Source organism: Ixodes scapularis, unplaced genomic scaffold (genome assembly GCF_016920785.2).
Source record: "Ixodes scapularis isolate PalLabHiFi unplaced genomic scaffold, ASM1692078v2 PGA_scaffold7__128_contigs__length_106722199, whole genome shotgun sequence".
NCBI classification, from domain to species: Eukaryota; Metazoa; Arthropoda; class Arachnida; order Ixodida; family Ixodidae; genus Ixodes; species Ixodes scapularis.
The window spans coordinates 26092541-26119708 of NW_024609882.1; the positions used below are offsets into that span (position 1 = coordinate 26092541).

At 44.2% G+C, this 27168-nt stretch overlaps 1 pseudogene; it reads right to left on the minus strand.

The window, feature by feature from the left end:
* Nucleotides 1-6358: 6358 nt before the first annotated feature.
* On the minus strand, nt 6359-26864 carry LOC120836782 (annotated as a pseudogene).
* Between the last annotated feature and the right edge of the window lie 304 nt (nt 26865-27168).

A 27168-nucleotide genomic window follows, 5' to 3' on the forward strand; every position in this document is an offset into this window, starting at 1 on the left:
TACACATTTAAAGATAATGGTATGCAAGCCTATGTCGACAGGTGCGCTTCCAAGTTACTAAGAAACTGCTCTACACTAGAGGAAAGTACAATGTTTCGCGGCAAGCGATTCCATTCGTTGACAGCGCGGGGGAAGAAGGAATATTTGAAGCAATTATTGTGGGTTGGAAGTTCTTAGTAAAGCTTAGCATGGTTATATCTTGTCAGGCGTTTACTACTAGGAGTGAGATAATTTTCTGTGGGGTTGTTGAAGTTGCTGTTAGCTAATTCATATAGAAATTTTCGCCTGGCAATTTTCGCCCTTCTTTCTAGGGACAACAGTTCCAATTGCTTAAAGAACTCGGAGGGGGAATCATGCCAACTATATTTGTTAGATATAAACCTTGCAGCCATTCTTTGTATTCGTTCTAACTTACTAACACCAGAGGCCGTGTATGGGAACCAGACGACGTTGGAGTGCTCAAGCATAGGGTTGACTAGCGTTTTGTAGGCTCATAATTTCGTCTCAGTTGATCCACTTTTTAAGGTTCTTTTTAGAAAATTAAGTTTGTTTAGCGCTTTTTGAGTTACAGAGTCTATATGTAAGTCCCAACGGAGGTCATGGCTTATATGTAGGCCGAGGTACTTGTACTGTGTGACTTTCTCCAGGGGTTTATTGTTCATGTGGTAGGAAAACGATTTTGGTTGCTTTTTGTTAGTTATGGTCATAGATACAGTTTTATCTAAATTTAACAACATCTGCCAGTCATGACACCATTGTGCAATATGTTGAAGTGCATTGTTAAGGTTGACTTGATCCTGTTCATTGTTGAATTGTTAGTACAGTATACAATCGTCAGCAAAAAGACGGATTTTACATTAACGTTTTGAACTATGTCATTTATGTAAATAATAAACAGGAAAAGTGCCAGTACCGATCCCTGTGGAACACCAAATGAAACTTTTCCTTTTGACGATGAATGAGCGTCAATTGTCACAAGCTGATAGCGATCAGAAAGGTAGTTTCTTATCCAATTAAGTATTTTGCCAGGTCCGAGAATAGTTTCTAGCTTGAATAGTAGTTTTGTGTGGGATACTCTGTCGAATGCCTTCGATAGATCTATGAATATAAAGTCAACCTGACCCCTGTTGTTAATTACAGTAGAAAAGTCATGAATGCTTTCGGTCAGCTGAGTAACAGTCGATAACTGACGCCTGAAGCCGTGCTGGAATGGGGTTATTATATTATTGTTCTCGACGAATGTTGAAATGTGTTTTAGTATGATGTGCTCAAGTATTTTGGAGCAAGTTGAGGTGAGAGATATAGGCCTGTAATTAGTAAACTCCTTTTTGTTTCCAGATTTATATATGGGGATTACTTTAGCCAATATCCAGTCCTCGGGAATTTCCCCTGTGTTGAGGGAGTGTCTAAAGATGAGTACGAGATACTTTGCTATCCATTCCGCATACCTTTTTTTAAAAATTCATTGGGTAGATTGTCAGGGCCAGCACTCTTTTTACTATTCAGGTTAAGTAAGAGCTGCAAGACACCTTGTTCGGTAACTACTACATCGTCCAATGTGGCCAGAGCTGAACAAGAGACAAAAGAAGGTTTATTATCATTATTCCTAGTAAATACAGAAAGAAAGTACTCGTTGAACATCTTTGCTAGATTGGTTTTATCATTTGAAAGTGATTCTAGGTGTGACTTAGTTTTAGGGTTTCATTTCATTTCATTTCATTTATTTTTCCCTCAGGGCCCGAGGGCATTACAGAGGGGAGTGGGTTACATAATATAAAGTAAATCTAAGATATGCACATGAAACAGAACAAGAAAAATAACAATAGGTTAGTCAAATTCTGGAATATAAATATTGGCAATACAGTTTCTAAACGCCACACCATCGGAAATCGATACCGCAGAGGCTGGAAGGTGGTTCCAGTCAAGAGTGGTGCGAGGTATGAACGAACTATGAAAAGATGTAGTTTTACACGAGGGTACGTCCATTTTATGTTGATGATCGAGACGTGACGAGATGTAAGGTGCAGGCGTTAGTAACCTTTCACGTAGGAAAGGGTTATGATGGTATAGCTTGTGATACAGGCATAAGCGAAAAATGTTTCTGCGCAAAGCAAGCGTTGGCAGTTTTAGGCCCAATTTCATTGATGTTACGCTAGCGATGCGGTGATAATTAGTGAGGATGTAGCGAGCAGAACGGTTTTGGACCGCTTCAACTGCAAGGGTTAGTACGTCAGTACCGGGGTCCCAGATGGAGGAGGCATAATCCAGTTTTGAGCGAACGAGTGTTTTGTAGAGAAGTAATTTTAGCGACACAGGAACTGTTGAAAAATTCCGTTTTAGGAATCCGAGCATGCGGTTAGCATTATTTGTTATGTATTGGATATGAGAATCCCAAGAGAGAGTGGATGAGATATGAACGCCTAAATATTTATAACATGAAACGTGCTCTAAAGAAACATTGTTAAAAAAGTAGCGAGGAGTGTCATTTTGGACACGGGAAATTCTCATTACTTTGCATTTGTTAACGTTAAGCTGCATATTCCACATGTTACACCATTCTAACACACTGTTAATGTCTGACTGAAGAGAAATTACATCTAAATTATTAGTTACTTCACGGTATATTACACAGTCGTCGGCGAATAAGCTGATTGAGGACGAGACACTGGCGGGTAGGTCATTTATAAATATAAGAAAAAGCAGAGGTCCCAACACAGAACCTTGGGGAACCCCGGATGTTACAGAAGATAAAGACGATGAAGTGTCATTTACAAAAACAAATTGGGACCGGTTAGTTAAAAAGGCATGAATCCAGGAAAGTACGTTAGCGTCGATATTAAGTTTGCTTAATTTGTGAAGTAGAAGCCTATGTGAAACCTTATCAAAGGCTTTCGAAAAGTCCAGGAAAATACAGTCGGCCTTCGAACTACGATCAAGAATGCGATGAAGATCATGTGTGAAAGTTAGTAACTGTGTTTCACATGAAAAGGACTTACAAAACCCGTGTTGCGCGGGAGAAAAGAAGTTGTTCGATTCTAAAAAATTTACAAGATGTGAGAAGATTATATGTTCTAAAATTTTGCATGAAATACTTGTTAGAGATATCGGACGATAATTGAGAGGAATATGCTTATCACCAGTCTTATGCACAGGCACAACCTTTCCCACCTTCCAGTCGCCGGGTAGAACACCAACACTAAGAGATTGCTCGAAGAGTTTAAATAGTATAACGTTACGTTACTCCAGAATTTACGAGGTTACGATGTAATAGACAACTGAAGTGTCACATTGAAAAATGAATGCTTAGCTGATCTAACTTCGAGGCCAAGTTCTATATTCAACTGTGCCAACTTATCTTTATTAAGAGGTGCTTTAGTTTTCTTTGCACACTTGCGCAGCCTGTTTATTTTACGTTTCACGTGAACAATTTCCCGCGTTATCCAAGGGTTTTTCCTGCCAATTCCTTTCGTCTTAGTTGGGATAACCTTCGAAATGCAGAACTGAATGGCTACTTTAAATTCGTTCCAAAGGGTATCGGTAGTGGTAAGAGCGTTGGAGAAGAGCAATTGGAAGGTATCAAAATGCATATCAAAATAATCGAGTACGCCAACGTCGTCTGCATTGCTATAGTCCAGTACTGTAGAAACTTGCGGTGCAGCAGAAACTACAGGGTTCATTTTAAAAGAGCACAAAATCATTTCGTGGTCAGATATACCATCTAAGACGTCGATACTGGACTCGTGGCTCAGAAAATGATCACTAACAAAAACCAAATCAAGCACTGTTTGTGTCGAGCCTTGAATACGAGTGTTTTCGGTAACAATTTGAGTTAGGTTATAATGAAAACATAGTTCTGAAAGAATGTCAACACCATGGGATAATTTCTGGGGTTTTGAAAACGACCAATCAACTAGAGGTAAATTAAAGTGACCTGCTATTATGATCTTACTGCTCATGTTAAGATTCTTACGCATATAATCATACATATTACGAAAGAACTCTGGGGCTGTATTTGAGGGCTGTGTTTGGGGACCATGACCCATGAATGACACCAAGTTGTTAAAGCTTCAAGATCTTGTTGCAAGTTATGGTTAGGTCTGCCCTCCCATGATATGGGTTAGGTCTGCCCTCCCATGGGCATAGGGCACAGGAGGGAATGAAGAGGCATGGGTCGTGGCTTACGTCGACGCCGCCGAATACAACCGCCGTGAGGCGTTTGCCTTCTCGGCGGTTAACAACGCAGACCCCCTTCTGACCTCCGCAACACTTGACACTACACTTTCAGGAGAGGCGGAAGAGTTCAGCATCGCTCTGGCGATGACCATCCCCTTTGTCACCAAAATCGTTAGCGATTCCAAAACGGCTATACGTAAATTCATGAAGGGGAGATTTTCCACCTACATCCTACGCCTTCTCACCAAACTCCCTCCTTCCCATTCCGCACACATCATCTCAACCTCTACGCACTCCTCCCTTCCTGGCAACGGGGCCGCCCACATTTCCGCCCGAGGACTCACCTTTTGGGCTGAGGACCCTGGATCTCCTGAGATGGAGTTTCGCACGGCCTGGGTCCGAATGGTCACCTTTCACGAGATCACAAACGATTGTCGACTAAGGCGGCGCATCTACCCTACCCCACACTCTTCACTACCTCGAGCTCAGGCCACTACGTGGCGACACCTACAAACCAGCTCATACCCCAACCCAGTCTTCTAATTCTAAGGAAGGAAGTAGTCTGAGGGACGGCTATATATCTGGATTGGAGTTCCTGGAGGAGTTCGTCCTCAGCCCCTGGCCACTGGTGCAGGAGGGTATTAAGTCGATGCTGCTGCTAGTGCTTGCTTGAGGTAGGATCAAGGAGGTATCGGAGCAGAAACCATGCGCGCTTAAGCCCCAGTTATACTTGCACCCTGTCGCATACCTAACCCTATTGTTGGGTTAGTAACTGCAGGGAGTACTGTTCAATTTCTTTACCTACATAGGCTATTTTGTGGCGTAACGTGCGGATGTGCCGCTGGGTTTTTCATCACTCTTGTAGGTTAAACTCACCTCCCAGAGATGGTGGAGGCGAGTTTTTAATCTTTATTTATTTGGCTCTGGAGAGCCGCGGCACCGCGGAGAGGCAGCAGCCCGTACCATGGAGTCCCGTGGTGCCGCGTCTAGTGAACAAGATGGCAGTAGACATGCGGTGTGTATTGCCTCTAAGTGGGCTCCCTCTGATGTCCGAGGTGTTGAGTTGAATGGCGGTCAGGAGAGTGGAGGTCCACTCTTCTAGGTTGGTAATGGTTTTAATTCCAGATTCCTCTCTACTGGCCCTAAAGTCGACCCCTTTAGTGACGCGGAGGCGGTTGCGACGGGATTTTTCGTGGCACACCCCTACCGTGGTTTCTAGTAAGCAGTCGTCACTACCTAGTGGTTCTCCGAGATTTTGCCAATTTAAGAAGTCTCTGCTGTGGGCGAACGCTAGGTCCGGTGTCATGTCGACCATTACGCTGGTACCTATTCCTGTTAGTTGGAGGGGGTTAGTTACCAAGGTGATCTGGTGTTGTTGCGCTTGGGTCTATATATCCCGACCGTTGGAAGTGTATTTCCTGGAACCCCATGACGTGTGGGAGGCATTGAAGTATCCCACTGTGTCCAGGACGTGAGGACCTGTCTCCCTCAGGGCACAGGAGAAGAGGACACTAAATCGGTTCTTGCGAGCCGACGGGTGGCTGTATACGTTTAGTATATAGAGACGCGCGTCACCTTTTCGCTGGGGAAGGATCTCCAAGAGGTCGTGCTTCACGTCAACTCCACCAATTTTTTTGGATGGAGTAGTTAGATGTCTACGAGTGAGCATGGTGGTATTGGGTTCCTTACTGAAAAGCTTTTGGAAGGTTCTATAGCCGGCTAGTTTGACCGGGCCACGGGTTTTCTGAATCACTATGATATCGGGGGGAGTTTCGAGGAATAGTACGTCGTGTTGGAGATTGCCGCGTTTCCGTCGGAAGCTGTGGCAATTCCATTGACAGATAGGGGCTTGATGCCTACTGAAGCGTGGCAGGTGTGGGAGAGGTAAAGCCATATTGAGTAGTGCACTGTAGGCGGTAGGCTATGGATGGTGGGGGCGGTGGTGGATTGGAGGACCCTGCCTGGGATTGGAAGTTGGTGAGTTGGTCTATTCGACCGGTGAGTTCAGTAAATTCAGAGGAGTGCTTTGAAACAATGCTTTCGATAGCCGTAAAACGGCTGTAAACGTTTTGCTTTACAGTTTGTAGTCTGGCACTAAAAGTGAGAGACATTTCGGTCATTGACTCTGAGAGTCGGCGTAATTCGTCTACGATTTTGACGTCACTAGTATCGATTACTCTACGCTTTATAGACTGGGCGACGCTGTCAGGCGAGGATATGGCGACCGCAACGGGTTGTGAGGGAGGGGTAGCCTCTTTCTGCTTAAGCGGCGTTTGTAATTCTGTATTTCCCTTCTGAACGGCAGTGATAAGAGTGTGAGGGTTTGGAGCTCTTGCCGTAGAGTCGCGAGCTCGTTGTCTTTGACATCACCACCCGGGAGGCCGGGGGTCACACTAGCCCTGCGCACCTGTTCTGTGGCGGCGGGTCGTCGGGGCGGCTCTTCTTGAGGGGCCCGGCGCAGTTTGGACTTGGATCGGGACCGCGGCCGGGGTCTGTACTGAGTCCGGGACCGGGATCTGGGTCCGGGCTTGGAGGGTAGTGATTTGCGTTCCCTGGACCTGCCACGGGTGGGCGGTGGGGTTGGACTCTTGCTGGAAGCGGCCACGGGACGTTGTGCTTGGTGGCTGCGAATGGTAGGGTGTTCTTGAAAGCGTTTCTTGAACCTACGGGACCCCGTAGGGTGGGGTCCTCGGCGTACAGCGCACTTCACATCACACTCATGGTTCGTGGGGTGACTGTCTGTTCCGTTGTGCGGGCACTCTTTGGTTCTTGGAGAAGGACACACATCTGCCCTATGCCAGATCTTCCAGCAGATAATGCAGGCCTCCGCCTTGCGCTTGAAGAGGTCGCACCCGTAGGCGGCCCCGTGGTAGCTGACCCAGTGGGGCACCTCCGGGCTGTCGAATACTATTTGCACGGAGTTAGATTTTCCCAAGGAAAATAGCCGGGTCATGATTGTATTCGATTAGATATCGCCTTGTGCTCTACGGTGTATCGCCTTCTGGCCAATTAAAGGGGTGGTGCAACAATTTTTGTACTTTGCACAAATACAGCTTAAAACGGATCCCTGACGCTAATGACCTATGAAACACGCGTTCGTTTTTCACTACACGCAATAGAAGTTTCAGAAAAAAATTAAAGAAAAACGAGCACCGTTCACCCCCTCAACTCACAGCCAGAACAAGCGGCCACGTGATCTGTAGCCGATTATATGCCGCCAATGTTGATCATAGCCACGCGCTGGGGACAGACGGCGTTGCGAGCAGACGACGTTGCAAAGGAGCAGACGACGCTCAGATAAATTGTCACGAACAGCCAATGACGTCACCGCTACCTCCTGCGCAAGAACCAGACGAACTTGCATTCCGCATTGTGACACCAGTAGGGGTGAGCGAATAGTGGTTCGAATCAAATAGCGCACTGTCATCCCTAGCATAAACAGTGCAAAAAAAGCAGGTGGCATCGGTTCTCCTTTGCACCGCAAAGGCTATTAATGACGTTGTGCTGTACACTTTAAAAAACACCTTTGCGTCTGCTTTCCCGCACAACACTTGGAGAGCCAATCACCGCAACTTACGGAGGCAGCTCAGCGAATGACAATGCCGAAACATATGTTTAGACCAAAAAACGCAGTCTGAGTTGTGACATTAAGCAATGCGAAACGTCACGCTTGCATTGCTTAATGTCACAACTGAGACTGTGTTTTTTGGTCTAAACATATGTTTCGGCATCGTCCTTCGCTGAGCTGCCTCCGTAAGTTGCGGTGATTGGCTCTCCGAGTGTTGTGCGGGAAAGTGGACGTAAAGACTTTTTTTAAGAGTGTAGACAGTTACTCGAGTCCACAAACAAAAAATAAAGACAGACTTACGCGGCGATGACTAACAACTCTTTGGTATATTTACACTTTCGCCTTTGTCTACTTTTGATGTTGAACTAGGGTCGTGGAAAATAATTTGGTATTTTTTATCAATTGGATGCTAAACCGTAAACCAAGAGCGAAAATTAAAATTAATGTAAGGCTAGCTAATCTAGCCTTACATTTAAGGTGCATAGAGGACAGCATAGACACCTATGGTGCTATCGCCTTTGAATGCGTCGGGATGGAAGAGCGCCCAGCGCGAGTTAATGTCGGAGGAGAGCGCCACAGCGTGGCGTTTGGTTACAACACGACGGCACACCGGCCGCAATGGGAAAGCGAGCCACCTGAGAGGCATCTTAGTACAGTAGGCGTTGGTTGAGGCTAAAGTTACTGGAGCAAGCTCTAGGGTGCCTACATGTCTGTCTGTCTCAGGGTGAAGACATCCATTGTTGCGCTGAATGTGCCAGCGCGTTACGCTCTCGCGCACTCGGTGCGTGACTTGGGCGGTAAAATGGCGTCTATGCATTAGCCAAAGCCAGGGTGTCGAACCGGAACCGAACCGAACCGAAAACCGGAACAGAACCGTTATTTTTAGCCGAACCGGAACTGAACCGAGCCGAAATCTTCGCCGCCATCTTGGAACTGAATCGGAACTGAACCGGAAAAAAATATAACGGTAACCGGTTCAAAACTGTTCACGGCATTTTTTTTGTTAGTATTACAAATTTATTATTTGGGAATAAAAGATTGGCACGTGTATTCCTCTACGTATTGATCAAATCGTCATATACAGAATTGCAATGTATAATAAATCCAGTTTTTTTGCGGCGCTTTCTTATTGGCACTATGACCAGCCATGTGTCACATCGTCACGTGACGTCATGATGTCAAGACATGCTGTCAAGTAATGTCACATCACGTGACCCCGTGACGTCACGTGACTCACCGCGTTAGGTCGATTCAAATTGAGAACGTCGCTAGATCTATTAACGTTGTTGATTCCGTGACGTCACATGACATCACAACTTCGCACTGAGAGTCACTCGATACCATGATGTACTCGACTGTCATGATCCCGAGTCGAATGCTCTGGTTTATGACAACCAGCATCGCCAAACATTCGGGTAACGGCTCGTGTTCAACTCAAAAATTATGATGGGCCCGAGTCCCACTAGAGCTAGAAACAGAAACAAACGAAAGCGACAAGCCTCAGACACATGCAGCATGTTCGCGATGGTACCTTTAAACGGCTTTGAGTTGTTCGGTGCTCGTGAAGTTTGCACGAGTGTTTACAAGCCTGCAAATGGTACCATCGTGCGCAGGATACTCGTGTTTGAGCATAGCTTTCTTTATTCTACAAAGCCTGTCAAATCGCGAAATTCTCTGGTTTAAGGCTATCCGCTGTCGTTTGTTTCTGTTTGTCGCTTTAGTGGGGCTCGGGCCCCACTATAGCCGAACTAAGACTATACCTGAAGATTAGCCCATGCTCTCTGCTTTGCCAACCCTGCGTATGACTATGATAAACATTGACGGTGCCTATATTAGGATCAGATCACGTGGCTGATAGTTCTAATTGCGAGTTGAGGAGGGGAAAGCTGTTTCATTTATTTCTTTCGACTGTCTGCCATTTCGCGGAGGGGCAAACTAATGGATGCTTTTGCAAGTTATCAACGTCAGGGATTACAACTTAGCGGTATTTATTGAACTTAAGGTAAAAAAAAAAAAATAATGCTGCATGACCCATTTTACATGTATGCACATCATTGAGGCTCCCAAACGTGTTTTCGTTATTGCTGAACTGCCTCAGAAAGTTGTACCGATAATAGAAGTGTCAAAGGGTGTAAATGTGACGTATTAGTCCGACGTTACATGGAACTATTAGTGTGTACGGGAGGGATACCTCAAAAGAAAGATCGTAGTGGCCTCACGGGGATAGCCGAACGTTCGCAGCCGCTCTAAGTCTCACATGAGTGTCGTTCTCAAGTTCTCCAAGTTTCGACCGCCCTGTATTTTGTTTAACCTTCACAGTTTGGTGCAAAGTAAAAGCAAGGAAGAATTACTGTTAACAAGTGACACAAATATAATTGTCGAGTGAACACCACTCAATACGGAGTAGGGAATCCCTGAGGAACAAAAAGTATCTTGAGGAGCAACTAAAAAAAAAAAAAGGAGTGGGGAGGGGGGTAGTTTTAAAGCATACTGTGTCGTAAAGATTCCTCTGCCCCGCATTTTCGGCGCAGACTAGAAAGCGTGGTTTGGAAACGATTGTGACAGATGGGTAGTTGGTACAACTTTTATTTGTAAAAACACTCTTGCCAGAAAGCACGTTTTTGCCGTGCCAGATACTCGCGCCGTGCCTAACGACGATGCACCTACAAGAAAAATGCGTGCCTCTCAAATACATAGCTTGCACTGAGCGCAAAACTTTTGCAGCGTGCATTTTGCCCCATCGGATTTGGTTTTCTCAGGAAGAACAACTCGCAATGACAACCAGTATCTAGTGAGATTACGTCACGTGCAAACCATGTTAAATACTTCAGCTTTCTGGTGAAGTGCGAGTTCGCAACACTAGCAGCAGACGTCCAAGGTGTAAAGTTGTGTAGTATTTATAGCAGTCTCGCGATGATATACGGCAGCCTAATGAGATGTTGGAGCACATGACTGATAAAGAACAGAGTCGTGAAGTAAGGTCCCAAAACAAGTGCACGTAAAACCTAAGATAACATTAGCCTCCCGAGGTAGTATCTCGCGACGTTTCGAGCTGAGGCAAGCTGATCCCCAAAAGTGATTTATATTAGGATTCTAAAAATCTTCGTTTGCCCTGCGCGGAATCTATGTTTAATTAGGAATATCATTTTATGCATTTCTATGCATTTCTTTTTGCAGTAAAGCGTTGTGTAAGGGATTATTTAGAAAAAATTGCGTGTCATCTCCTTATTTCTGCACAATTCGTGTATTTGCCTTCCGATATATCATGTGACCACAGTGTTTTTTGGCATACTCTGCAACCCAGTATTTTACACTGCAAAACAGCTAACAAAAGCACGTTACCGAAGACTCAACAGCTGGTGTATTTTCGAGTATCGTCCTTCCGTGTCGGTCTCAGGCGGTTATGTGAACTTCATAAAGTCCAATTTATCGATGATAATAAAAATATACTTAATTCCTGTCTGAAGATTTGGCAGCATAAATAGAGGATCGTCACCTCAAAGATATATAAGTAAATGCACCTTTAAATTATCTGAAAGATGTTCTGCAAATCTTTTCCGGCGCTTTTATCCTCAATAGACACGTTATAGGTGATTTGGAAAAGCTTTAAATAATATTTTTTTTTATTTTGAAACTAATTTAAATAACTATATGTGTTTCTCACGCATATATAACTTCTCAAATATATAGAAGTTCATTATCGCGTTTTTTATGAGTTTTTATTATCGCCTTTTTTTACTGGAACGAATGGTGGAACTATGACGATTGCACACTTAAACTCTCCGAAAGTGTCCAATTAAGTAGCTTCCGAATTGAGTAGAGCATAAAATCCCACTTTGTTCTATTTAACAAAAATCATCAATTAACGAGGGCGATGCTTATTTGAAAATTAAATTGACCGACATTTTTTCAAGAGCAAACCTCAAGAACCAGGCTATGCCAGTTTATCCAATAGAAGAAAATGTTCACATGGGTAAGCACTGCTTTAGGTCAGATTCGATCTCAGTACGAAGGTGCTCATAGGTTAGAGTGAACAATTTCAGCCACTCCTTTTCGCATGATTCGTCGCCCGCATCATGCCGCTGAGAGCAAACAATGCTAGTTAGAAAAACAAGCATTGCGATTGTCGCTTAGTGTTTCTATAAAATATAGACTGGAAGGACTTGTCCCGTGACTTTTGTGACACCTTGAAAATTATATTGCCTTGAGTTCAGTCGTCTCGTCATCATATATATATTGTGAAACGTATTCCATAAAACACATTTTATGGTGTATACGGCGACGAACTGCCCATTTCATGATTTTTTTCACTGCAATGAATTCCTTAGTTCAAGGGCAAAACCACGAATCAACATCTATTACTGCGATACAAAGTTGTACCAATCACGGGTATTTTAGGCAACCTACTTCACTTCGCGAAAACATTTCGATTCAGGTACAATGCATGTGACTCTGGCAAACGAAGGGATGTTGAGTCGTATAAACACGACGTTTTGTATGTCAATGTAGATTTTCTTTTCTTGTTGTGTAGGTATAAATAACAGAATTTTATAATTTTTGTACCTGAAAATAAAACTGGATTGAACAAACTATATAAAAAAAGAAAACTATATACTGTAAACGACTTATTTTTCGTGGGCTCAATATTTCGCGATTTAGGTCAAAGCTGAAGTTTCGGAATAATCCGCGGGTTGTAATTTTCTCGACGTGGTGGAATCTCAATATAAATTTCAATCTGTTTACATTTTACCGAAATTCTTCGGGGACCCATTTTTCGCGGATTGCAGGCGATTCGCGAAATTCGCAAAAATAAGTCCTCGCAAAAATCAGATCGTTTACAGCAGTTAGTTTCACGGCCTAAATAGTGCATATTGACAGAACAACGCGGAAAATATACGAGGGGGGACCCAAAAGAAACCGAACTAATTCTTTTTTATGCAGAGCTTTTGCAGTACCGCGTTTTGCCGCCAGGAGTTGATAGAGCGAACATTGCTGAGTCATTAGGCCTAATTCCGTCCTCGAAGAAGGTTAGGACTAGTTGCGGCTGGGTTTATAGTGACAAGTGTTTCGTGTGGGCGTCCTTTTTGCAATGTCTGATTTCTGTGAACAGCGTGCGGCGGTTAAATTCTGGTTTTTGCTCGGAAAAAGTGGAACAGAAACTATTGAACTGTTAAAAACGACGTACAAGGACGATTCCATGGGGAAAACTCAAGTGTTTGAGTGGTTTTCCCGTTTCAAGAATGGCGACATGTCAATTGATGACAAACCTCGTTCCGGTCGTCCTTCCACGGCACGAACACGTGAAAACGTTGAAAAAATTCTTGCAATCATCAACAAAGATCGACGACGGACCATTGACGAAATTGTAAAGCTGTCGGGAGTGAGTTGGAGTTCATTGCAGCGAATTCTGACAGAAGATTTGGGAATGAAAAGGGTGGCTGGCAAATTCGTGCCACGACTGCTGACTGCTGAACAAAAGCAAGGTCGCGTGGAAGCATGCTGTGCTTTGAAAGAAGAGTCCCGAAGTGACCCAAACTTTTTTTTCAAAAGTTATTACAGGTGATGAAACTTGGTGCTATGGTTACGATTCTGAATCAAAGCAACAATCAAGCCAGTGGAAGACTTCAGGTTCGCCTCGCCCCAAGAAAGCTCGTCAGGTGAAATCAAACATCAAAACAATGCTGATTAGTTTTTTCGATGTGAAAGGAGTCGTCCATTCAGAGTTTGTTCCGCAGGGTCAGACAGTTAACTAGGCTTTCTACTTGGAGGTTTTGAAAAGATTGCGCAACAGTGTGCGGCGGAAGCGGCCCGATTTGTGGAAGTCGGGTGACTGGTTTTTCCATCATGACAATGCCCCGGCTCACACTGCCTTGTCTGTACGACAATTCTTGACCAAAAATGGTATGACCCTTGTTCCTCACCCCCCATACTCACCCGATCTTGCCCCGTGCGACTTTTATTTGTTTCCTAGAATGAAAAGAGAAATGAAAGGAAAGCGTTTTGCTGACGTTGCTGAGGTGAAGAAAAAAACGACGGAGGCGCTGTCAAGCATCACAAAAGATGAATTTAAACAATGTTTCGACACATGGATTAAAAGATTAGACAAGTGTATTAGGTGCAAGTGGACAGTACTTTGAAGGAGATTGAACGTTTGTACTTGAAATGGGAATAAATAAGTGCAAAAAAATTTAGTTCGGTTTCTTTTGGGTCCCCCCTCGTATTATCAATTTAGCGGTTCAAACCGGTTCGAACCGGTTCGAACCGGTTTGAACCGTTATTTTTTGCGCCCCGGAACTGAACCGGAACTTAACCGAAAGCCGTGAACCCGAACCCGAACCGAACCGATAAAAATATCGGTTCGACACTCTGGCCAAAGCTACGCGCTCGAGCTGAATGACACCAGATTGCGCGCACTTCAAAATGCATTAAAAAAAACGATTGGGCGGAAAAATGGCTGAGATGTCACCACTCAAGCAAAAGCGCGCGTGTATATGAAGGCACTCTAGCAAGCTCAGTTTCACAGCTCCGCCTGGCGACTTGGGCTCAGTGGTGGTCACAAGAACTGTCAGCGCTGTAGTCAAGGTTTACTCAAAGCCATTTTATGTTTCAAAAGTGGCGCTAGGTTCGTCGATGCACGAGGCTCGTGCAACGTGCAGCCCTTGGGAAGATCATGGCGGCAGAGCGCAGCAGTGATAGTACAGTGTACTAGAATACTTGGGTAGTGTTGGGACCGGAGGGGCTCGCTTGAAGCGCGTGGTATTGATCGCGACAGGTGTCGACACCGGCGCGTTATCCGGAAGGTGTGCGCATGCGCGGGTGCACGCGCGAAAATATGAATCTTTGGTGACGCTTTGGTGGAGTGCACACAGGATTTCTGATACAGCTACGACCAGCCAGCGGTCGTACCGCGGCATCAATTACGCTGCGACTGGATCGTTAGCAACATGATGCTTCAATGTATTGGACGGTACAAGCTACATTACCCTTCCTTTACATAAAAAAAAACAATTGCGACTTTAAATGAGCGGATTGCAAGTTGTTTCAGCGTAGATTTAGCTGCGACTTTCGGTTTGTCTGATGGCGAGCATTTTAAATGAAATGCCCATTTCCTTGGATGCAAAGGCCGAACATTAGATATTTGAAAGGAATATCTAAAACTCGGAAGCAGTTTTTTTTTCTTCTTTTTTTCCTATTGTATTTTATAATGGAACGAAACGGCACATACTAAAGTCCGAGATTGTTTTAGTATGCTTTTAATACCCCAGGTTAACTTCTCTGTCATCTTTTCTGCCCGTCTTCTTTTTCTTGACCTTAATCAGCTCGCTTCACTTGTCACTTATTCTTGTGTTCATTTATGCGACGAACCACCCAAGCGACGGTCGGAAAGGGGTGAGAATCTTCTATTTCTTCATGGCTGCCACGACCATCCGAGGATCACCCGACGTTCACTTGTAAGAAATGGCTTATAAGTCGTGACAATTTTTATCACGCGTTTTAACATTGAACTTAAGTCCAAAAACTGTGACAACGTGGGCTGAACAAGTAATGCTTTATAAGATCTTTAAAAAAGCAAGTATTTCACATAATTTTGAGCAGAAAACATGATTACACGTAGATCAAGCAAAGAAAAAGTTGTAATAGTTTACAGTACGGCATTGAAATAATGGTTACAATGTGCAGCGCATACATGGTCACAATGCAGCGCATTATCCTCTTGAGGGTAAGCCATCTGAAACCTACACGCTCATAACAATATATTTAACAAACAGCTGCTTTCTGACAACCAGATAAGTTTCGCCTGAGCTGGGTATTTGAAGGGAAAGACCCATGGTTCCACAGGGGGCGTATCTGGTTCACGCAGACATACAGGGTGTTTTTGTTTTATTCTTTACAGAACTTTACATATTTTACAAAAAAAAAAAAAAAAGGATGTGACAGATATGTGGATGTCGTCTTTCGTTATATCTGTATGACTCAGTGGACAATAAATGGGTGAATAACCGTTGCAATGTTTAATAATTAACCAACATTTTTTAGTTAACTTGTTTATTAGCCGCTTAATTGGCCATGGTGCAATTGCAGTTTTAAAGGGAGTTGTTATTAAAAGGACAATGCAACAATTTTTGTTCTTTGCGCAAATACCACTTTGAACGGATCCCTGACGTTAATGACCTATGAAACACGCGTTCGTTTTTTCACCCCACGCAATAGAAGTCCCAGAATAAAATTAAAGAAAAACGAGCAGCGTTCACCACCCTCAACTCGCAGCCAGAACAAGCGGCCACGTGATCTAGAGCCGATTATATGCCGCCAATGTTGATCATAGCCACGCGCTGGGGTTGGTAAAGCACAGGACACGCGCTGAGTTCCAGATATTGTTATCGCTCGGCTGTTGTCGTCGTTGCAGCGATTGGACACGGGCCACTACCCGAATGCTTCTAAACGCAATTCTCGGGTTCAATCTATGAACCGCATTCAAATATTGTCACTTGGGTGTACTGCGATCCCCACGTTACGTCGTCAAATTTTGCAAAGGAGAGATTGAATGAAAATGATCGCTTTTGTCCTTGAAATTACACCGCAACAAAGGAGTTCCTTAGCCAGAGGCGTTCCGTGTGAGTATCCTCGAGTCACTGGGACTCGAGGATACTCACACGGAACGCCACTGGCTAAAAAACTCCTTTGTTGCGGTTAAATTTCAAGGACAAAAGCGATCATTTTCATAGTGCCAGTAAGCTCGTGTAAAGTGAAAAACATTCCAATTGAATATCGGTTCACCGCCCCTTTAAAGGCAAACACAATTTCGACAATTCGCGAAAAAGCAACGAGGTTCGCAAATTATATCGTAAACGTTTGCCTTTCTTCGCTTGATTCAGAAACCGCGTTATGAAAATAATATGTAGAATAGTGGACATAGTCGTCTTGATGTGTGGCGCCGGCGAGTCCACCAAAGACACGCTGTCGAGTTAGTGACGAGGGGACAGAAACAACTGGGTCATTTTTCTACGCATCAATATCAGCACAACCTCATACGCGCTTTCAGCGCCCGGTTTTTTAATTAAGTGAAGAAAGGCAAAATTTTAGCGATGAATATCTCAGGACAGAACGAGCGGGTTGGTAGAGATAACTAAGCTTGAGGAAGGAAACGAGAAGGGACGGACAAACACAACAAAAGCGAGCGCCTTGTTGCTTTCGCTCAAAGCTCGCGTTTGTTCGCGAACTTTCTAAAGTGGGTTGGCCTTTAACAATGGCTCCCTTTAAAGCTGCAATTGCAACATGGCCCATTAAACCGTTCATAAAGATATATTAAATATATGAGTTATTACAGGTGCTAACAGATGAATAACATGTTTTACCGGTCTTATCTGGATGCCATCGACGTCACAGCTAGAACTATTTTTAAGCTGAAGAAACACGGTTATAATTTCTGGTTCGACGACGGGATCTAGAAATATCGAATCACTGTTTCGTTTATCATTTAAAACCAAAGGAGTTTCGGTTTCAGTAATACCCAAAATATTTACAAAATGTTCGTTAAAAGCATTTGCCAGTGAACACCCAGTAATTTCAGTACCATTGCACAGAATTTTTTTCAATTGAACTGAAGGGGCGATTACGATAAAGAAGATAATTTAGTTGCTTCCACATGATGTCAGTGCGTCCTTGTGCGGCCTTGAATAAATCAAAATGGTAACGCGTTCTGGCGCGCTTTAGTTTTTTTGTCAGGTTGTTGCGATATTTTTTTAAATATTTTAAGGTCCTTCTGGTCCTTGGATTTTATGAATTTACCATATAAAGCGTTTTTTATCTTAATGTTACAGAGTAAATCTCTCGTTATCCAAGGCTTCTTTATGCGCTTGTTTGTTTTAATAGAAGTGAAAGAAAAATATGTCCTATAAGTCTTGAAAGAAAAATATGTCTTATGTCTGGTAACGCAGATAGTTACTAGGCCGACTCGTGTTACGGCAACTTCTGAGAACGTGCTGGACCTTATTTTTTCTACCGCGCCTGATCTTGCATCCTCTCTTACGTATTTACCTGCCATCAACGATCACTGTTTACTTCACTTTCACCTAAGCGCTCCTGTATCTACCTTTGCAAAAGCGAAGAATAACTCTTTTCTTGATTATGGCAAAGCTGATTTTGAGGATATAAACCGCGAGTTAGCGCAATTTCTTGACTTTTTCCTATCCAATTTTTTCGAACGCTCTGTCGAGGTTAATTGGACAATGTTCAAAAATAAAGTCAATTCCCTTATCAATTATTTCGTCCCACGTCCCTTTCTTACTAATAGCTCCACGTCCCCGTGGTTTAATAATGCCTTGAAAAGACCTTCAAATAAAAAGAAACGCCTGTTCCGCACTGCTAAGCGTGCAGACACTGTTGAGAGCTGGACGGTTTACCACAACGCAGAAAATGTATACAAAAATGCAATTAAGGACGCTAAACAAACGTTCTTCAGCCAAACCTTGCCCCGTCTGTTATCAGCTAGTGTCAAAATGTTTTGGAGTGTTAATAATGGCAAGAAAGACAAGGCTATTTTGCTTTATGACTCTGATGGCATTGTTATGTCTGACGATGACTGCGAAAATCCTCAATCAGGTGTTTGTTCAATCGTTTTCTAGGGATGTAAACTGTTCTATTGTTACTTACCCTAATCATGATTTCTTTCCTATGGACCCGCTTGTGTTTGATTTTGATGGCATTGTTAAGCTGATTGACAACCTCAAAGTGACTTCATCATGTGGTATTGATAATATTAACACTAAGTTTCTAAAGCATACTAAAATTTACAGTGCAATTTTTCTTACTAAGATTTTAGAGCAATCTATTCTTACTGGTGTCCTTCCTGAAGATTGGAAAACTGGCAAGGTGGTTCCACTTCATAAATCAGGCGACAAACACTGCCCCGACAATTATAGACCCATTTCCATAACCAGTACTCTTTGTAAAATGTTAGAGCATATTATTTATTCACATCTTGTTAAATATCTCGAATCCAACTTTTTTTTCTCGTCCTCACAGCATGGCTTTCGTAAATTTCTTTCTTGCGAAACACAACTTCTTGTCTTTACTAACGATTTCTTTTTATTATTTGATCGTGGATCCCAGGTTGACTGTATTTTTCTTGATTTCTGCAAAGCATTTGATAAAGTTTCTCGCCAACTACTACTCTTCAAGCTTAGCAAACTCAACGTCGACCCTCAGATACTAACTTGGATTGAGTGTTTTCTTACAAATTGTTCTCAGTTTGTTCATGTAAATAACTATAATTCTTCAGTGTCTTCTGTTACTTCTGGCGTCCCTCAAGACTCCGTTCTCGGTCCTTTATTATTCTTCATATACATCAATGACTTGCCGTTGTGTGTCTCATCATCGCTTAGTTTATTCGCGGATGACTGCGTTATTTATCAATGATTCTGACTCTCTCCTTCTTCAAAACGACTTAAATGCTGTTCTTGATTGGTGCAAGCTGTGGTCCATGACACTTAATACTAAAAAATGTAAAACAATGAAAGTGTCTCGCCGTAATACTACGTCTTTTACCTATCATCTTGATAACGTTTCTTTAGAATGTGTGACTTCATATAAATACCTCGGTGTGCATATTACTTCTAACCTCTCCAGGCATATTCATATTAACCACATCATTGCTAATGCCAATTCTATGTTAGGCTACCAAAAACGTAAGTTTTCTCTAGCACCAGTTTCTCTCATACTAATATTATTCAAATCTTTGGTTCGCTCAAAATTAGAGTATGCAGCTTCAATCTGGGATCCTGGTCAGACGACGCTCACTTCTCATCTCGAGTCAGTTCAGAACCGCGGCGCTCGTTTCATACTTAACAATTATCACCGTAGAGCTAGTGTATCATCCATGAAATTTCTTCTCTCCTTGCCACTGCTTTCTTTGCGCCGTAAGTGTTTTCATCTATGTCTTTTCTATAAAATATATAATTCTAACCCCATTCTTAAAGAAAAGCTCTTCCTCGTCCCACCTTACGTTTCTCCACGTGCACGCATTGATCATCAGTACAAAGTCGGCATTCCTCATTCTCGAACCTCAGCCTATCACGATTCTTTCATTCCTAGGACATCATCAGAGTGGAACCACCTTCCGGCGTCATTAATATTATTACCCTCGTTAGATGTGTTTAAAAGTGCTGTTACTAATTATTTTTGCGAAAGTGACCCGTGACCTATTCCATGTCTTCTATTACTGTTTGTTGTTCAATGTTGCGATTCAATGTTGCCGTTCGGTGGTCGGTACACCACAGCAAAGATATTCTGGTTATTGCGTATACACATCATTTCGTAATCTTGAGTGATTGCAACTATAATCACCTATTAGTTCACAAGAAACACTTTTTGTCAAAATGGCTAAGCCACCACCACGTTTCTCTTTACGATTTATGTAAAAAGAGTGGTATGCAGGGAGTTGTAATACGCCAGTCTCTTCAGTGTATCAGGTTTCTGTAAGCATGATTACATCGAAAGAAAAACCAAATTGATCGAAAAGTAGCTCAAGATCTACAGCTTTGCTTTTCGCAGACCGAACAATTAAATGGAAACAGGTCATGTGTGATATATGATCGGAACCAAGGCAGGTTATCAAGTCTTGCCGAAGAACGAACGCGTCAATTGCCATAAAAAAACAAAAAGAACAAAGGATATTATCGTTGACCGCCCTAAGATAGAAATTCGCGTATAAGATCCTGCAAAAATGCCCGTCTTTATCATCGTGAAAGTGACTTTTGAAGATAACGCCGTCGGAATAACCGTACCCAGATTGTTTTTCTGTCACGCGGCAAGTAAACTTTCGGGTTTCATTTTTCAAGAACTAATAAAACAAAGATGTTTAGCGCTGGCAGTTCCTATTTAATTTTTCCAAGATCGGCTTCGTGCTCAATTCGAATTGTCGGTGCGCCTTCTTGTTTCCTCACGTATGAACAACCTTCCTTGTGCCAAATAAACTTGTAGCTGAGGTGCTTCGCCTTTGTTCTAACATCGTAGAACAACTGCCAGTTCGACGCCGTCATGTTCTCTTGCAGGTACACGTTGCCATCATCGGCTTCCGACCTTAACTTTTGCTTGTTTGGAAGCCATGCATTTCGCTCATTTCTGTTCACAAAGCGCACAATCACCATAGGCGTCTTCTTTGTCCTAGTTGGAACGCGGTGGATTGCCTCTAAACTATATTTCGTTAGGGGTGGAACTTCTATCTGATCGGCGATTTTGTTAAGCTTTTCGAGCAAATTTTCATTGATAGTTTCTACAATACCGTGCACTTTAAGATTATTCCTTCACCCGTATTGTTCCAATTTGTTTAGTTCTTTTTTTAGTTCGGTAGTTTCGTCCGTTCTCCGTTCTTGTTCTAGTTGATTCACATTTTTTCTCAGTTCTTTCATTTCGCTGTCATGTTCTTTCATTTTTCTTGAGACTTCATCTTAGTTGTCGGACATTGCTTGCACCGATTTCTCAATGTCCATCACAGTTTGTTTCATGCCCACCAGCTTATCCACTTGTTGCTTTAGTGGCGCGAGTATTGTTAACATACCCACTATACGGGTCAGTTGCTGTTGGACATCTGGCGATTCATCTTTTGACTGTCCATCTTCCAGAGCGCTGCGAGTTCTTGCCCTAGCCCTCAGACACGTTTGGCATTTCCAAGTCTCTTTAAACCCTGGATTTTTTCCCCGGAGGGACTTTTCGGTTACGCCTGCACAGGTACCAACATGGTAGCGAAAGCGGCATTCGCTACACTCCAAAACACCGTCATCATCGTCGATTTGCCCCTTACAATAGAAGCAGAAATCATCATCGTCTTTGTGTTTAGCCATCTCAGTAACGCTCTTTGGAAAGCAGTCAGCGACAAGGATTTTAAAACACAAGTTGAAAAAAGGGGTACTTTTCCTACCTGCAGAATCAGATGATTATCGTCTCGCCAGAGAGCCCTGTCGCTGACTGCTATCCGTCAATCCTGCGCAGTTCCTTTTGTAGCTTCTAGTGGTTTGGTGTAGCTTCAGCCGCTGCTGTCGCTTGCCCCAAAGTCGGTTGCTTGCGCCCGTTGGCTTGCCCTTATCTTCGATGAAACCCGGTGTTGGCTGGGGCGTGTCGTTTCCGCGCAGTTTTCGTCTGGCGGGTAGCAGGGCCTGCAGAATCAGATGATTATCGTCTCGCCAGAGAGCCCTGTCGCCGACTGCTTCATGACTACGCACGGCCTTCGATAGAGGCAGATCGCGCCAGAGAAATTGAGACTGAATATCACCCTGAAGCCGAGTGGAAACTTGTCAAGCCCGAGTGTAGGGAGAAACTAAAAGAGCTCCTCCCAGGCGCACCGGGAACAATTCCTCGAGGCCTCGGCCGTAGAGAAATAATTATTCAAACGAGAATACAAACAAACACAACATGTACGTGAGCGCGAATAGCCTCACGGTCGCGATCACCATCCTCTTTAAACGAAGGCCGATGCGATTGCTGCAACGACAACACGAAGAAGGCCGACCAAACACTCCTCATTTGGGACTTTCCCGGAATAGAGGTATGGAAAAGAAAACACGAACCAACAGAAATCATCGCACCGGAGTGGTGGACCCACCCACCAGGTCTCTGTGACCATATCGAGAAAAAAGGCACTAAACTCGCTGTTGAAATTTATCTTCGAGGCGGGCATCGACGTCTACTGCTGATTTATTTGAAGTATCTCCTACCCCACAACCTCTTAAGTGTTTCACCCCTTCCAATGTACCAGTGTCCAAGCCAAGAGCTACTCGACGCACTCCCCTATTCCCTCTACCCTTTACTATGGTCAATAAAGCGCTTACGTCATCATCAGGGCCTCCAAAACCCGAGTTCAGCCCCAAAATTGGGGTGAAAGCGGGCTACGTACATTGCAATACCGTGTGGATATAAATTAGGTAAGAAGAAAGAAAATTTTAGTTATCATAGACGAAAATAACAGATGCCCATACGAAGCGCGTTCGCTCTTCATTTAAAAGCTTCTTCTTCCCCAGGACAAAAGCGAGCGTTTTCATTCAATCTCTCCTTGGCAAACCTTGATGCCGTAGCTGGGCGGTCACAGTACCGCCCAGTGACGATTGTTGAATGCGGATCATAAATAGGACCGGAGCATTGCGTGACCACTCGATTTGGGCTCGTCATAATCGATAGCTCGAGAAGCATTCGGGTAGTGGCCCGTGTCCAATCGATGCAATGACGACAATAGCCGAACCGTAACAATGGGACTCAGCGCGTGTCCTTTGCCCTGCCAACCCCAGCACGTGGCTATGATCAACATTGGAGGCATATAATCGGCTCCCGACCACGTGGCATTTTGTTCTGTCTGCGAGTTGGAGGGGGTGAACCTGCTCGTTTTTCTTTAGTTTTTTCTGCGATCTCGACTGTGTGCCATGAAAAACGAACGGGCCGGTGTTTCACAGATCACTATCGTCATGGGATCCGTTCTAAGCGGCATTCGCGCAAAGTACGAAAATCGTTGCATATCCCCTTTAACGCAAAGGTTCAAGCGATCTTTATAAAAATGATAATATTTCCTGGGGAATAGAAACAATGGGGACAAAAGACAAACACAAATCTCAGAAAACACTTCTAAAAAAGTGATTTCGAGGTGAATTCTGGCGTATTTTATCCCGTGAATCTGAATATTACGCCTGTTTTTCCTAAAGATGTAACTAAACGCGAGAAAACACCAAAAAATATCCAACCAGTCGTGTTGTCAAACTATACTTCGCCTCACCTTAGCATGGACTATTGTTAGCCGCGCATGCTAAAAGCGCAAGCTAATTATTTTGAATGACGCCAAGGCGGCTGCACGAGCGCTCGTCCAGCGAGTGCTCCGCTCAAGCCATTCAAGGCTAGCCGCTCGCGCTTGCATAGTCTTCGGAGTTAGATCATGCTAAGGTGAGACGAAGTATTTGCGACGTGAGCGATCGAAAGCGTCGCTGTGGTCGGCCCACCACAATTGGCCGAATGCTGACTACGACGTCAGCAAAGGATGTCTCATCGACGGAAATAAGAGGAAAGTAAGAACTTCAATTTTGGCGGTGTTGGCAGTGTTGCTTTGAGAGCACTATGATGTCAGGTTTCCACCAGCTCATTACAAACACCATGGAACTTGTCGTTCAGAATGTAATGACGTCACGAAAGGTAACCAAACGAGGGCGCCACCGAAAATTCTCGCCGCTAAGAAGGAGCATTCACTGGACGCCATATTTGTGGGTGCTGTCTAGAGCGCATGCTCAGAACGAGCCCCCATTTTGACGGTGTGGAATGCACGTTGCAAAAGACCGGCCATTTTGACGGTGTGGGATGCACGTTGCAAAAGAACCCTGGAAGCTAGCCATCAGCACGCGCTCAGCGGTCGCGCACACAGCTATGGCCGCCAGTGAATACTTCCTATAGGATCTTTGGGCCGCCAAGCGCGTGTCCCTCGTGGGGACAGCGCGTGCAATTGCAAGCTTGGCGCCAGTTATGATGTCTATTTCTGACCTTTTTGAATGCAACAAGAGTGAGCGTGCATAGCTTTGACAGGAGCTGAAGATGCGCAAGAGCAGCGATCCCGAAAACTCCTAATATGACGTCACGCCCCGGGAAGGAGGGGTGTCACGGTTCGGCCGGAGACGTTGCGAATGCGATAGAGGCGAAGCCGAAAACGAATAATTTACAACCCATTATATTTACAAAAGGAAGACGAAGATATAACGGAAAGCAAAGGAGTATGTACACATTAAAGGAGAAATGATACACACATGCTTAAACACATCAACAGTTCCAAGAAATGAAGCTGTTCGGAGCAGTCCTTAAGCCTAGTTCACATGCAGCCGTTTTGGCCCTAGAGCGGCGCGATTTCTGCCGTCGCGGCGCTCTGGCCAGCACCAGCAATTCTGCGGCACGAGCGCCGCGACGGCAGAAATCGCGCCGCTTTAGGGCCAAAATCGCTGCATGTGAAACACGCTTTACAGTTTGAGTTCGTTGCGTCGACGAACCGAAGCGACTTGCCCAAGGGAGCGAAGCCCCTTGTCTCCTAGCTCCTAGGCGTCTGAAGGGGAGTGTGGAACTCTCGCCGCGACAGCTTGTGCACAGCAAGGGTCGGGCGCGTCCTGGAGCGTAGCCATGGACCCCATACGCCGCTTCCTCCCGGTCTCGGTCTTCGATCCTGACTCTCACGCCGTCCTCTTCTTTTTCTTCCCCTCCTCAAATCGTGGCATCATCTTCTTTCTTCTTGCCCCTTCAACTTCCTTTTATGTCATGCCTTAGAATCATGACATTACCCCCCGCAAACGAGAATTTCATAACATGCAGTTCTTTCTTGAGATCTTCATCTAGAGAAGGTGCTGTCCTGCGGTAGTTGACCACAAAGCACAATGGCTATCCTCCACAGCTACACTTTCACAGCACAGGTTTCTTGAAGAGCTTTCCACCCACAAATCATTGCGTCCAATCACAATCGTTCAGGAAACACACCATAAAAAAAATTAAAGCACAATCAAGTGACGCAAAATATCGAGGTCCCGACATTCCTAAACATCCTCAAGTATTTAAACTTTTTTTTATCTACCTTTGGAACCTCCGAAGATGTAATTATTGACTCACGCGTATGCAGCAGCTGCATCATCTTCCCGAATTCCCACAAATAACCACACTGAAATTCTTGCTCTTCACAAGCATTGCGCAGTACTTTATACATATATTCGGCGAAGTCTCGTAGTAACGTTTAACTTACTTTTCTTATTTTCAAAAAAAACAAAAAAACTCGTAGTTAATTTTTTTGGAACGTGCACTCCCCCCGATTTTGAACACTTGAAAAACGACATAACTGAATACACAAAACTTTTCTAAACTTCAAAGCATAATCACTGAGCGCTCCGATGATTTTAAAACTGAACAATTCCGTACAGAACAAAAATCACCGAACGAAGGAGCACCTTTCCGAAAATCAAAGACTACGACATGCCGAAAATACCGCAAAGCGATTGCCTTCCAATGTTCAACCTCCTTTCATACTTCGCTTTTGTAGTACAAGCTACAAATACAAAAACAGCTTTCTTCGCGACGAAGGCAATACAAAATTGTCAAGCAGAATCTACACATACAAAACAGATATGCTTACAAACAGTAGCATTGACGCTTGCAAAAAAGGAAAAGACCCAGTCTAATCGTTTCAGCCAGGAATGGAATCAAATCATAATGTTCAGCTAGCCTCCCAGTCTTGGCCTTTTGGCCGTCCAGTCCTCCAAAACGCTCGATAGCACCTCAGGGTAACAGCTTAACTTAGTGCAATCAATCGCGATGGGGTAGATCGCAATTCCAACGTCAGCACAGCGCGTGCTTGGCTTCTTGTTTGACATTTTAATTCCGTGGCGGACACTGTGACCCTTCACTTGCGCGCTAATTCGTGGCCTTCTAAGCATACCATTGCAATGCCTAGCAGCGTCTTTTGAGCGCTCAACCGGCGTCTCCACTGAGCACTGCGGTGAACCAGCCGTGCCAGAAGTTTTCTCCTCTTTACTTTCTGACCAGCAGAAGTAGCCCTCCGTACCTTAGCACTCCCTGTGCTTTGCTGGGCCTTCTTCTGTACGACCATGGGCCGCATCATCACCTCAGCATCTTCTCCACTTGCAAGGGCTGAAGTTTCAACTTCCGCACCAGCTCTTAAATGGGGATCCGAGTCCCTGAAGGACCCTCTCTTACTTTTCATCTTGTCGTTTTCTGCGACAAGCGGACAAGCCTCGTCAGGCTTTCCCGTACGCTCCGAAGCTTTCCTGCTTTGTGGACCTTCTCTTTGGAGCAAGGCATCATCCTTCCACATCTCTACACCATTTTGTGCCTCCTCTGCAGCTTCCAACAGCGTTATCATTTCCTCTAGGTGGTTGCATTCCGTCTTTATGCGTGCCATTTCCGTGGCGCTTTCTTCTCTCCACTGTTGTTCCTTTCCCGAGGCAAAACGCCCCCGCTCGCCTTCTTTTCGTACCAACTCTTGCCACTTTTGCTCTTCTCTCAGGTCAGACTTTTCTGCCTCGAGCAAACCGTTCAACCATTCTTTCAGTGCAATCCCTTCTAGTCCTACAGCGTTTCCAATCTCTTGCACTTTACACAGTTCCATCTTATCAACTTGCACTTCGAGCGTTACTTTTAAGGAACTTCCATGGCCAAGAAATAATGAGACTGGGTACTCACTTCCAGCACATGTTTTACCTAGTAATGACTCGCTCTAAATTACACTTCTGTGTATCGGCATATCTCCATCAACATTCGCGCCTCTCGGACTTCGTAATATCAGGATGTTAGAAGTATCCGGGCAAGCTCGCCATTGTCACGGTTCGGCCGGAGACGTTGCGAATGCGATAGAGGCGAAGCCGAAAACGAATAATTTACAACCCATTATATTTACAAAAGGAAGACGAAGA